Consider the following 12,474-nt stretch of genomic DNA (forward strand, 5'->3'; position numbering starts at 1 on the left):
CATCTATCTATATCAAGCTATATCTATCTATGGTCTTTATATATTTTTTCCATGTATCGACAACTATCACCGATTTTTTTCCCCAGAAACTTTTGCAAACTGCTTGGTAACCATTGCTTTTTTTTTTACTATCTGCCAGATATTTCAGCAGCTTTGATGTGGATGCCTAACAGATAACTGCAGTGGGTGGTATTAGGAATAAAAGTAATGAGTTGGTTCTTGTAACGGGGCTTCAGAGAAACTCCCACTCTGATGAGCGATGGCTTATGATCAAGTGTATTCTATTCTGTTTTATGAAGGATGTTGTTTTTTTCAGAAATTAAATAGTTAGCCGTGGTATTTACATTTTTGTAAACAGGTTTGAGCAGTTCTGTGCCTACTTTAATGTTCAACTGACCAATAAACTGAAACCTTATATTTGAAATAATAATACAAATAATAACATTAATAATAAAGAAAAGCACAGCTGTGTGTATTTGCAGTCAGAGAGGTTTGATTTAGGGGGTCCTAATTACTGCAGTGATGTGGTAGTGTTCGTTGCTCACCCGAGCCCCCCGTCCCCTCTCCAGAAGGGCTATTATTGTGAAGGGGGAGGCTGTTCCAATCAGGCTGAGCACAGCATTAATGACACTGTCTCATTTATCACTGTCAGCTGGGCAGAGCGAGAGAGCGCCGGGCAGAGGGAAAAGCGGAGCTGCTACTGCGCTCATCCGCCGCACGTCTGCTCGCTGCGCCTCCCTGAGCCTGAGGGCCCGCTGATCTGCATCAGGGAGGGGGAGGTGCGAGCCAGAGATAGCGTATCGCAGGGCACACACTCTGCTGGGCCTGCAGATCTGGATGCTTTCACAATCACAAATATGCAGCTGACTGCCAAGCATGACTTTGAAAGCAACACAAGCTCAATATTTTGTGTCTGTATTTATTTGTTTGTTTATTTATTTAATTTAATTTCAGTTATTTTTTGTTTTTTGTCTGTCGTAGTTGTTTTTGTCATAGTCCCCACTCCCCCTTCGATTCCCCACAGTTGAGCATGTGCACCTCATTTCACCTCAAGTGAATAAGACAAAAAGGCAGGAATTTAACACCATTGTTTATGCTATGTCCCATTCACCCTTTCATCTCCAACCCTTTTTCCCTTATATATGCAGTATGCAAAAATTGTTTCCAAAATATATCTTTGTCTTTTAAAGCCTCACTTCCGGTACAGGCGGTGCATGGTGTGATTGAGTTATCAGACTATACATGTTGTCCAACACAAAGAGGAGTTGGTGTGGATGATTGTAGGAGCCATGAGATGGGAAAGCTTAAGCCCATTGTTTTTCTGCCATATATGACTTCCTTTGCTTTTGCAATCAGGCACTGTTAAGTATTTATAGCACATGGCTAATAAGGAAAACAACCTCAGAGTCTTGCTGTAGTTTCAGAACTGAAGTTTATCAAAGGACACGCTCGACTTTTCATCTTGTCACCTGCTCACCTTCTGCCTTTGACTGTATTTAAATCAGCGTTTTTAACCAGTAAAAGAAAGCCGAACCCTTATCAAATGGGCCTGTATCATGCACTTTAAAGACACAGGTACTTTGACCACATTCTCATTTTTCCTTAAACCACAAAATAATATTTTGTGTTACTTGGTACCACAAAGCCTTGCTTGGATTTGTATTTGTCTTGGAAAGTGTTTGCCATTTTGCGATGCCTGTCATTTACTAAGCTGTACATATTTTCTAATTTTCTAATTTCAAATTTTCACCCAGGTGCTCAGCATTATGTTCCAATTATTGTAACTATAGAGAACAGTATACATCCAGGATAAATTGTTTTATTTACAATTTCAGAGTATTTATGATGGAGAGAGATAGAGAGGTGACTGTTGAAGAGTTCCCCCCTTTATTTATTTATTTATTTATTTATTTATTTATGTATGTATTTATGTATTTAATTTTTATTTACATTTTGTAATGGATTGGCATTTTTAAATGAATTAATACTTTAAAAAAGTTGGTTCTGGAAATAATTAGAAAACCTAATAGAAGAATACAGTTGGCACCATCTCTGTGAGTGTGATGACTTCCTGGCCTCTGGGAAGCTTTATGAACAGGGACTAAACTAGTCTTTTAGTCACAGCCCATCCAGACAAGGGCAAAGGATTAGATGTATCTGCTCTCTGGATACACATTGTATAGGACTTCAGTTCCAAATGGTTGCCATTCAAAACATAATACATAATATATAGTTTCAAAAATTTTCCATAAAAAGACATTAAAGCCACCAGATATCCGTAATTAGTCAGTGAAAAGGGTCAGTTTAATAGACTCACCATGGACAATGGCAGGATTATAATATCGTAGCTTTCATTGAGATGGGGGCAGATACCATGAAATGAGAGAGGAACCTGATCGAACACTGGCTTGGCAGCTTTAGAGGAGACGATGCAGGGCGCAACATTGCACAATTTAAACAACGAGAGGGGGATTACTGCTGTGCATAGCAATGTCTTCAGTCGTCCCCTCAGAGGCTATTATACGGGAGGAGAAAGCTATAAAGGGGAAAATTTTATTTTGTGTTCCCGTCAGTTTACTTCACCTCACAGGATGAGGATAAAACAAATCTTTTCCAAATAATTATTTCCTGTGTGTTTAAAGAAATACTCATTGGACTATAATGAAGGAGGCCTAGGGCTCCTAGGGGCCCACAAGCCAAATGTGTTAAATAAACAGCAAAACATGACAACTAGCCAAAGATGTTAGGTGTCTCAATTCTTTCTGTGCTAAGGGCAGACTGCCAGGGAGTGGCCAGTTCAACATTAGAGTTAACGGTCTTGTCAGCTGTGCCTTCATATGTCAGTATTTTGGTAAAATGGATGTACATAATACATCGTGAAACCGAATTGACCCCTTATTCACTGAATCAGTACTTGTCTTTAATTGTTAGTACTAGGCTACGCAATGTCCTACTTACAAATGTTTGTTTTTACCTCTTTTGTAGTAGTGAAAGTGGGCTTTTGCATTGTATATTAATATTTATGGCCGAACCTGTTTGAATTGCTAAAAGTTGAAAAATTATCCTGGCAGTGCTACATAAAATATTTCATGGAAATGAACACCAAAGGTGACTGTTGAAAGCTGTGTTTTTTTTTAATTATTGTTAATTAGGGTGCTATGGTAGGAATAGGATTTTTTTTTTTTTGCATCAGTTCTGCAGAGATGTGACAAGCAATAGAAGCCGCTTAACAGAAGATAACTTGAACTGAAATAAAGAGTGGTTTTGTTTATTTGTTTTTGTATTTATGGGTTATTATATTTTGTAGTCAGCTTGTGGAACGAATAGGGTTTGCAGCAGGATTTGCAATAACATGTTACACTGTGGTTTCTGACTGAACGTCCAGCTCAAAACGATGCTGCTAAAAGGCATCTGCAGGAACATTTTAAAAAGAATAAATGCCCTACAAGGGCACTTAGCGATTTTAGATCTCAGACAATAAGTACAGGTAGTCATGAGCATCCGCTGAATATGTAAAATGAGAATGAGGCTCAAGTGGTCAGGTGACTTTCTGGAGTGAACTTAAATAGAGCATTACTAACTAATGGAGCCTTTGTAGGGGCACATGGACCTTTGCTGATAATGAGAGTGCCAGTGCATTTCAGGGGTCTGCGGTTAATATGCTTATTATTTCCAACAGATTTCTGGGGATACTTAGAACTAGGCTGCAAGGCAGCTTAGTTAGTGGGAGAAACTGTTGGAGAAACTGGAGGAATAGAGAAGTTGTTGACTGGAGAAGCAGGCCAAGAAGACCCCCTTCTGTGCATCTCTTGACTACAGGAAAACATGAAGGCACAACTGCCCTTGTGTGGCAGAAACGGCATATTTTAACACTGACATTTCTGACATTTATAGAGGCTGAAGTGGTGATTCATGCTGTTTGGTTACTCATATTAATGCTTTCAAACTGCCTTCCATTTCCCCCCCTTTTTTTAACAACATGTGCACCAAATGAAATAATCCTAATTTCCGCAACGCAAATATACTCTTGCTTATTAATTTTTCAAGTATTATCAAGTATTTATCAAGTATTTTTTTTAAGTATTCTATTAAATGTATGGCCTACAGGGACAGACATTTTGGCCCAGATCTTGTCAGCTGTAGGCCAACATGTATTTTTTTCCCCCTCTTCCTCTGGACTTTAAATTGGCTAATATTTAGTAACAGCATGTTTTATTAACTAAGATCTATGCATGCGTTGTTCAGCTGAAATTTTAACTTACTGGTGCTTTGTTCTAACAACAAGCAGACTGTATCTCCATTGATCCTGGTGTGAAATGTCCTAAATCCGATGGTTAGTGGGACTGTGTCACTGTAAAGCTGAGCCGTTGTCAGGCACAGCAAAAATGATCTACACAGAGTGAAACAAGGGTCTCCTAATGAAGAAATTTTAAATTGAACAAGATAAAGGCTGAAATTTGAGTTTTCACTTTCATATTTTTTTTCTAAATTTAAAATAAATAAATACATACATACATGCATGTGTAAAAAGGATGTTAGAATTAATGGGATAGTTATAAAGAGGCTAGTATGATACAGGATACCATTCCGCTTTTCCTGGGTGAGCTGCAGCACTTGTGACAGTGGAAGACCATGTTTACACTTTATCTGCCCAATCAGGGAACTGAGACACAGTGTCAGTCCATTGTTTGAAATCAGAATTAGAACATCCCTTTTCCAAGTGAAATGGCAGCCAACTGGAATGTGTAGCTACATTTTCTCCTGTCCGTGATGTCTGCTTCCAGGAGTGATGGTTAAAGTATTAAGCTTAGATTGTTTAGTGTCCCACAAGTAGTGTTGCAGTGACAGAGATAATAACGTCATCCTGGCCCTGCATGCTGGTGAGAGCCCTGGAGTGAACGGCAGGCAAAGTCCAGATCAGGAGACAGTGCCGTCTCGGGGTCCCGTGCTCCGGTGTCACGTGTGGCTGCCTCAGCAGTCCTGCACAAAGGGAGGCAGCCTGTTCTCAATTCACCTATTAATATTCTGCCTTGACTCATTGCTTCTCTCAGCTGACATTTACATTTAAATTGTTTATCTGACAGTGGGTGATGCGAATGCATTAATGGATATGCTTATGTTTTCTGAAAGGTGGTAATTAGTACGCCAGCAATGAAATAATCAAAGTCGAGCGTTTTGGTTGGTGGGCATTAGTGATCGTAATCTAAGAAGCACTCCATGTAGAAGTTCTTTTCATGCTCCATAGCAGGGGGCACTCTGCTGCCTTTTTCCCCGTGCCCAGTATATTTCTGTCATGGTTGCCTGACACTTCTTTTAATGTTGCATCATGCAAGATAAATACGAATAATTTAAAAAAATCACTGATTGTAACACCCGCCCACCACACAAACACACATGCAAACACACGCACACACATACAGCTCTGGAAAAAATTAAGAGACCACTGCAAATTTCTCTTAAATCAGCATCTCTACATGTATGGCAGCCATTCCATTCATATTTTTATTTGGAATTTGGGAGAAATGTCAGTAGTTTATAGAATAAAACTAAAATGTTCATTTTACCTAAACACATACCTATACATAGTAAAACCAGAGAAACTGAAAATTTTTCCAGAGCTGTACATGCGCACACACACACACACACGCACACGCACACGCACACGCACACGCACACATACATGCACACACACACACACACACACACACACACACATGCACGCATACACATGCACACATTTAACCAGATCTCCTCTTCAGATAGCTTAAGGTGTTATTTCTTCAACTGCTTATGTATTACATTCACACAATGGATTATACAGAGTCAGTATGCCTTTAACTTTTAGAGCTTTCTTTTCTCTTTCTGTCCTTTTCTTCAACTATAATCTGATCCTTGGTTCTGCGCTCATGAAGCAGATTCTGCTTCATGTCTGAAGTCTCGATCTGGGAATTCCTGAGTTGTGTTAGATTTAAATCCAGCCTTTGAGAAACCTATGCTTATGACTACAGTTCTTGATATCATTGCCCTGCTTTGGCTTTTCTGTCTGTGGTTCAGCATGCTTCCTTTTCTTATGAAAATACATACTTTTATATTGAGCCTGACTGCTAATGGCAATAATTAAAATTGTTTGCTTTACTGTATATTTGGTCTTGAAGCTTTGTATGCTCAAGTTAACATCACAAAGCAACTGTGTGAAAGGTAGCCAAATCAGGAGTGAGGTGTATATTTAGCTTAAGGTGACCTGGGGGTAAAAGCCAGTTCAGAATACGAACATAAATATATATATTTTCTCTTATTCTACATAAAATACAGAATTGCATCTTAGATCAAATTATGTAATGCTCAAAAGTACAAAAAGAGCAAAACTATTTTATTGATCTGCTCAGTGTTTGTTACTTTCCAAAAAAAATCTAATCTGTGAAGTGTGGTATATCAGCTGTCCTGTTTCATGGGGTGTATGTATTGTACTCATTATATTGAAGGGCTACAGTATGTGGATAATGGATATGCTCTCTGTCACCGCGTGGGCAGTCACACTATAAGAGTCATCCTTGACTGTTCAGTCAATTTTACCAACAGCCATGACAACAGTGTAGAGAACTTTACTCCTGTTCCTTGATATGCAAAAGCTGTGCTCTTAGCTACAGCAGAGACCCACCATTTGTGCAGTGGAATGCACTGTCTGAGATGGCTGCACATCTTTTTCTTACTTTACAACTCTGTAACAGAACACCTCAGTTCAGTGCAATTCAGAATTAAACATCCTTTTCTTCATTTGAGACTACATTGAATTAATAACTGTACAAGTTATACAAATTAAAAATGCACTAATGCACTATACTAAGATGAGCTCTGACGATGTATTGCAGGATGCTAATGGAAATGCCTGTATACTACATCTAGACTTATACAAAAAAATTGGCCAGAGTCCGTACCTGTGTGTGACTGCAGACAGCATCAGCTCATCCACTGAGACAGAGGACAGTTGAGCTGAGGCCAGATGTTGGACTCAGTACACCCCCCATGTATTTAAATGTGTTAAACATCCTTTAAAACGAAACAATCCACCACCTGCATTTTAAACAATAACACCAACACTCTAGACACTAAATTGCTAATTGCAAAACGTTATAATGAAATTGTACCTGCCATGCATACAAATTATTATAATTTGTTTTTCTAAAGCTTTGACTGCATTCGGCAGAAATATCTGAGACCCCATGAACAGACTGATTATTATCTGTGTTGTGAAATGCAGATCTTGTTTTTTCTTGGTTTCTTTATTATTTTTTTACTTCTTATTATTATTCTTGTTTCTGACCACTTATAGATGTAAACCCATCTCCTCCTACAGTTCTTCAGCCATCAAAATGACACTTTTTGCACTATATCTGAAGATTTATGCTATTGTTTTTGGTGTTGATTGGTTGTCCAAATTCACTTGAGGCCCCCAAGGACCCCAAAACCTGCAACATCTAATAACTTCAGATGCCATGCAGATACGATGATGGTCACTATAAAACATGTATAGGAAACCATATGGGCTGTATCCATGCATGACCGGATCCTTTAACTTGACCTGTGACCTCTCCTTCAAGGTCAAATCAGATTTTCATGCATTTCAGGGTTACAACTTTATCATGAATCATGTCCCAGATGTGTTCTTTTGAAAAAATAATGTTTGAACTTTGATCTTTCCTTCAGGGTTCAAAGGTCAATTCAAAGTTATTTTGTCTAATAACTATCAGATTGAAGATAGTCACATTTAGTATTGGACATGTATAGGAAACCATAAGTGGTGTATTTAAAAATGTCCAAAATGTTGACCTTTGACCTCTCATTTCAGGTAAAATGCAATCTTTTTTAGAGTTTTTCTCTATAATGCCTCACACAGAGTACATAGGCCATTGGTCTATATGGAACACATACACTCACCTAAAGGATTATTAGGAACACCATACTAATACTGTGTTTGACCCCCTTTCGCCTTCAGAACTGCCTTAATTCTACGTGGCATTGATTCAACAAGGTGCTGAAAGCATTCTTTAGAAATGTTGGCCCATATTGATAGGATAGCATCTTGCAGTTGATGGAGATTTGTGGGATGCACATCCAGGGCACGAAGCTCCCGTTCCACCACATCCCAAAGATGCTCTATTGGGTTGAGATCTGGTGACTGTGGGGGCCAGTTTAGTACAGTGAACTCATTGTCATGTTCAAGAAACCAATTTGAAATGATTCGACCTTTGTGACATGGTGCATTATCCTGCTGGAAGTAGCCATCAGAGGATGGGTACATGGTGGTCATAAAGGGATGGACATGGTCAGAAACAATGCTCAGGTAGGCCGTGGCATTTAAACGATGCACAATTGGAACTAAGGGGCCTAAAGTGTGCCAAGAAAACATCCCCCACACCATTACACCACCACCACCAGCCTGCACAGTGGTAACAAGGCATGATGGATCCATGTTCTCATTCTGTATACGCCAAATTCTGACTCTACCATCTGAATGTCTCAACAGAAATCGAGACTCATCAGACCAGGCAACATTTTTCCAGTCTTCAACTGTCCAATTTTGGTGAGCTTGTGCAAATTGTAGCCTCTTTTTCCTATTTGTAGTGGAGATGAGTGGTACCCGGTGGGGTCTTCTGCTGTTGTAGCCCATCCGCCTCAAGGTTGTACGTGTTGTGGCTTCACAAATGCTTTGCTGCATACCTCGGTTGTAACGAGTGGTTATTTCAGTAAAAGTTGCTCTTCTATCAGCTTGAATCAGTCGGCCCATTCTCCTCTGACCTCTAGCATCAACAAGGCATTTTCGCCCACAGGACTGCCGCATACTGGATGTTTTTCCCTTTTCACATCATTCTTTGTAAACCCTAGAAATGGTTGTGCGTGAAAATCCCAGTAACTGAGCAGATGGTGCCAGACGGGCCGGTCTGAGTATTTCACAAACAACCATGCCACGCTCAAAATTGCTTAAATCACCTTTCTTTCCCATTCAGACATTCAGTTTGGAGTTCAGGAGATTGTCTTGACCAGGACCACACCCCTAAATGCATTGAAGCAACTGCCATGTGATTGGTTGGTTAGATAATTGCATTAATGAGAAATTGAACAGGTGTTCCTAATAATCCTTTAGGTGAGTGTATAGCAAACCATATATGGGCTTTCAAAATATGACCCTGAGTTTGAACTTATAGGCTAATTATTGCTTTAGAACTTACATAGGAGCTCATATGTGGTCTGCTCGAATATGTCCTCCATTATGACCTTTGACCTCTCCTTAAGGTCTTAGTGAGAACTGGCTCAAAACTCCTTACAGAGTGCAGTTAGGCTTTTAGTCACTATGGAAGACATATAGGAACCCATGTATGATCTATCTGAAAATGCCCATTCTGATTACCTTTGACCTACCTGTAAGGTCAAATGCAAAATTCTCACTTAAATCTTTCCAGAAAGGCTATTAAGATGCTTTGAAGCTACAATTCTTTATAAGGTTCTTAACACGCTGAACTGCTTATATTCATCAGATACTGTTTTAATTGGTCTTAAAACTGTGGTATTACATTGCAGATGAAGTTTCCAAAAACGTCTAAATCTAGTTATTATTATTATTATTTTCAGAACTGAATCGATGCACAGTTCCTTATAAATGGTTTTCCTGTCAAATTTTCCTCGTCACATTTTATGGAATTCTCATTCTTCTTAGATTTTGTATCATTCTCTTTTGCTTTCAGTACATATACTCACATTGGCTAGTTTTAAATACAAAAAATACATGCATTACAAATGAGCGATAAGCATGTTTCTTTGAGGGCTCTGTTGGGGCCCAACAATCTTTCCTTATTATAACACAGAGACCCAGATTAGTTGGTGGACTGCTCTCCACATGTCAAGTATTGCAGTAAGCCAGGCTCCAGTGGATAAGACCCTTACAGCAGGATCTGAATGCCAACTCATACTACTGAAGGTTCATACAAGGACCCAAAAGCATTACCACAAATGGGCACTATATCTATCTCCAAATGTATTGGTAACATTGATAAAGATGAGCAAAAATGCTGTATAAAATAAACAACATTGGTAATGAGCTATATTCTATGCTCTGAAATATGGGAAATTATATATATATATATATATATATATATATATAAAATAAAAAATGAAATAACTGAAATATACCACTTACTTACAACTTCATCTGGTGAAATGAGATAAAATTGTGATGCAGTCGCACACTATATAAAGGGTGTTTGGGGGCTACACTATGTGGGGAAGTTTGGAGTTTTGAATGAGAAAGAAGATGGAGAGTGTAAATATGTTGTGGACCAAGTGCCAGATGTTAAAAAAAAAACAGGAACAGGTGTGCAGACAAGCAACAAAGGTGGTGTCCAGAAAAACTTACAGTTTATTCATAGTCACTGGTTATGAAAAACGTCCATAAGGAATAATAGTTTCTAACAAAACTCAGTCCAAAAAAGAAACAAAAACCCCATCAGCAGGATAACTAATGCCCCACAGCTTCCTAGTCCCAGGTTCGCTGTTAACTATATATTTAGCATAGACCCACTGTACCATCCTGCCCACTGTACCATCCTGTACCATCCTGTACCATCCTGTACCATCCTGTACCATCCTGTACCATCCTGCCCACTGACTCCTTGGTCCCGCTTTTCTACTATAGTTCACTTAGGCCCGCCCCCTGGACCAAACCATTAGACAATCATGGTAGCAAGAAAAAAAGAGAAATTACACAACCCCATACATTGCCAAAATAATTTTATATAAACGTAACAACTTATAATAAAATAGTTTGAAGGAACAACCCTAATCTATGAACTAAGGAAACTACATTCCACACCAAGACCTTAACCCCCCCCATGTCAGTAATAAGGCGACCTAGGTCTCTAAAGTGCCTTCCTAACATGGTCTCTGTAACCCTCCACTGCCTTCCCCAAGATGGCCGCTCTACCACCCCACCCTAGGTAAGCCTTTGTTTGGGAGGGTTTTTTCAAGCATCTTTAACCGAGGGATTAGCCTGGTCCACCACACTATCTTTATACTCATATTTCATGAGATATGGCAGACAGCCTACCGGCAGCAGTTATGTTTTTGGCTTAAGACATGTTGTACATGTAGAAGATGGTTTCACTGACGTCTATACAAGTGTACATTCAGTATTAACAGAAACAGTACTAGTTTCAGCATTGAACTTGCTCAATTTCCTATCTGCTGTTCAAGGTTCCCTGTGATGGCATAGATATTGTCATATGACTCCTCCTTGCTCTCTGATTGGATACTTGTCCAGGGAGATTTCATGCAAGTTCATGAAAATAGGACTCTGCTCTATTTTGAGGAAATTTTGAGGAAATCGTGGGTTGCATTCAGATTTAATGGAAATATCATAGTGTATCGTGGCCTTTAGCGCCTGGAGTTTGCTAAATGGCAATGACTCCTGGATTGGAACAGGGTGCTAGGGTTAGATGAGACAAAAATAGAACTCTTTGGCCACACAAACCAGCAGTGGGTTTGGCATTGAAAGAAGGATATGTGTGCAGAAAAGATCCTCATACCTACTGTAAAATATGATGGTAGATCTTTGATTTTATTGGGCTGCTTTGCTTCTCTTGCTCCTGGGGCTCTTGTTAAAGTCAATGGCATCATTAACTCTATCGAGTACCTGGACATTGTAGCCAGGAGGCTGAAACTTGGCCGCAAGTACATCTTTCAGCAAGACAATGGCCCCAAGCACACATCAAAATCCACAAAGAAATGGTTAATTGACCACAAACTACATTTTGCTATGGCCATCTCAGTCTCCAGACTTGAATCCCATTGAAAACCTGTGGTTTGAATTGAAGAGGGCAGTCCATAAGCACAGACTGAAGGAAATCAAGGATCCGGAATGATTATGCACGGAGTAATGGGCTAAGATAACTTACAATGTATTCTCCAGTCTCATAAAAAATATAGAAAAAGACTCAGTGCCATTATCCTTGCAGGGGGAGGTTGCTCAAAATATAAAAAAACAAAACAAGGGTGCCGAGGTCAATAAAGGAGGAAGTGAAACAGATAAAGGGCAAAAATGGAAGTATCTTGGAAAATGAACAAGATGTAGCAAATGTTCTAAATGAATATTTCACAGAGGTTTTTACAAAAGAAAAGACAGATAACATGCCACAGGTTAACAATCAGTCCAGTCAAACCCTAAGGGAGATCAGGATAAATGAGGAGGAGGTACTAAAGGGACTAGCAGAATTAAAAACCAACAAATCACCTGGGCCAGATGGTATATTTCCAACAGTACTTATTTATAGGCCGCTAACTCAAATATTCCAAATGACACTTAGAACAGGGGATGTGCCAGCTGACTGGAAGACAGCAAATGTCATACCAATCCACAAGAAAGGGGACAAAACTGAGCCAGGAAATTACAGACCAATCAGTCTCACCTGCATTACTTGTAAAATG

The 12,474-nt window shown here is 39.3% G+C and overlaps 1 protein-coding gene across 4 annotated transcripts in view; it reads left to right on the forward strand.

Moving 5' to 3' along the window:
• The window catches only part of msraa (methionine sulfoxide reductase Aa), a 77,393-nt gene that overhangs the window by 28,945 nt on the left and 35,974 nt on the right, over positions 1–12,474 (forward strand). The window contains exon 1 of one of the 4 annotated variants that reach the window (XM_066704885.1): positions 10,966–10,988. The exons of the other annotated variants lie outside the window; for them this stretch is intronic. The gene's annotated coding sequence lies outside the window, so the exon portion shown is untranslated. Of the gene's footprint in view, positions 1–10,965; positions 10,989–12,474 lie in introns of those variants that run through there. 4 annotated transcript variants of the gene reach the window in all.

The sequence above is a fragment of the Amia ocellicauda genome, chromosome 1 (assembly GCF_036373705.1).
Source record: "Amia ocellicauda isolate fAmiCal2 chromosome 1, fAmiCal2.hap1, whole genome shotgun sequence".
Classification (NCBI taxonomy): domain Eukaryota; kingdom Metazoa; phylum Chordata; class Actinopteri; order Amiiformes; family Amiidae; genus Amia; species Amia ocellicauda.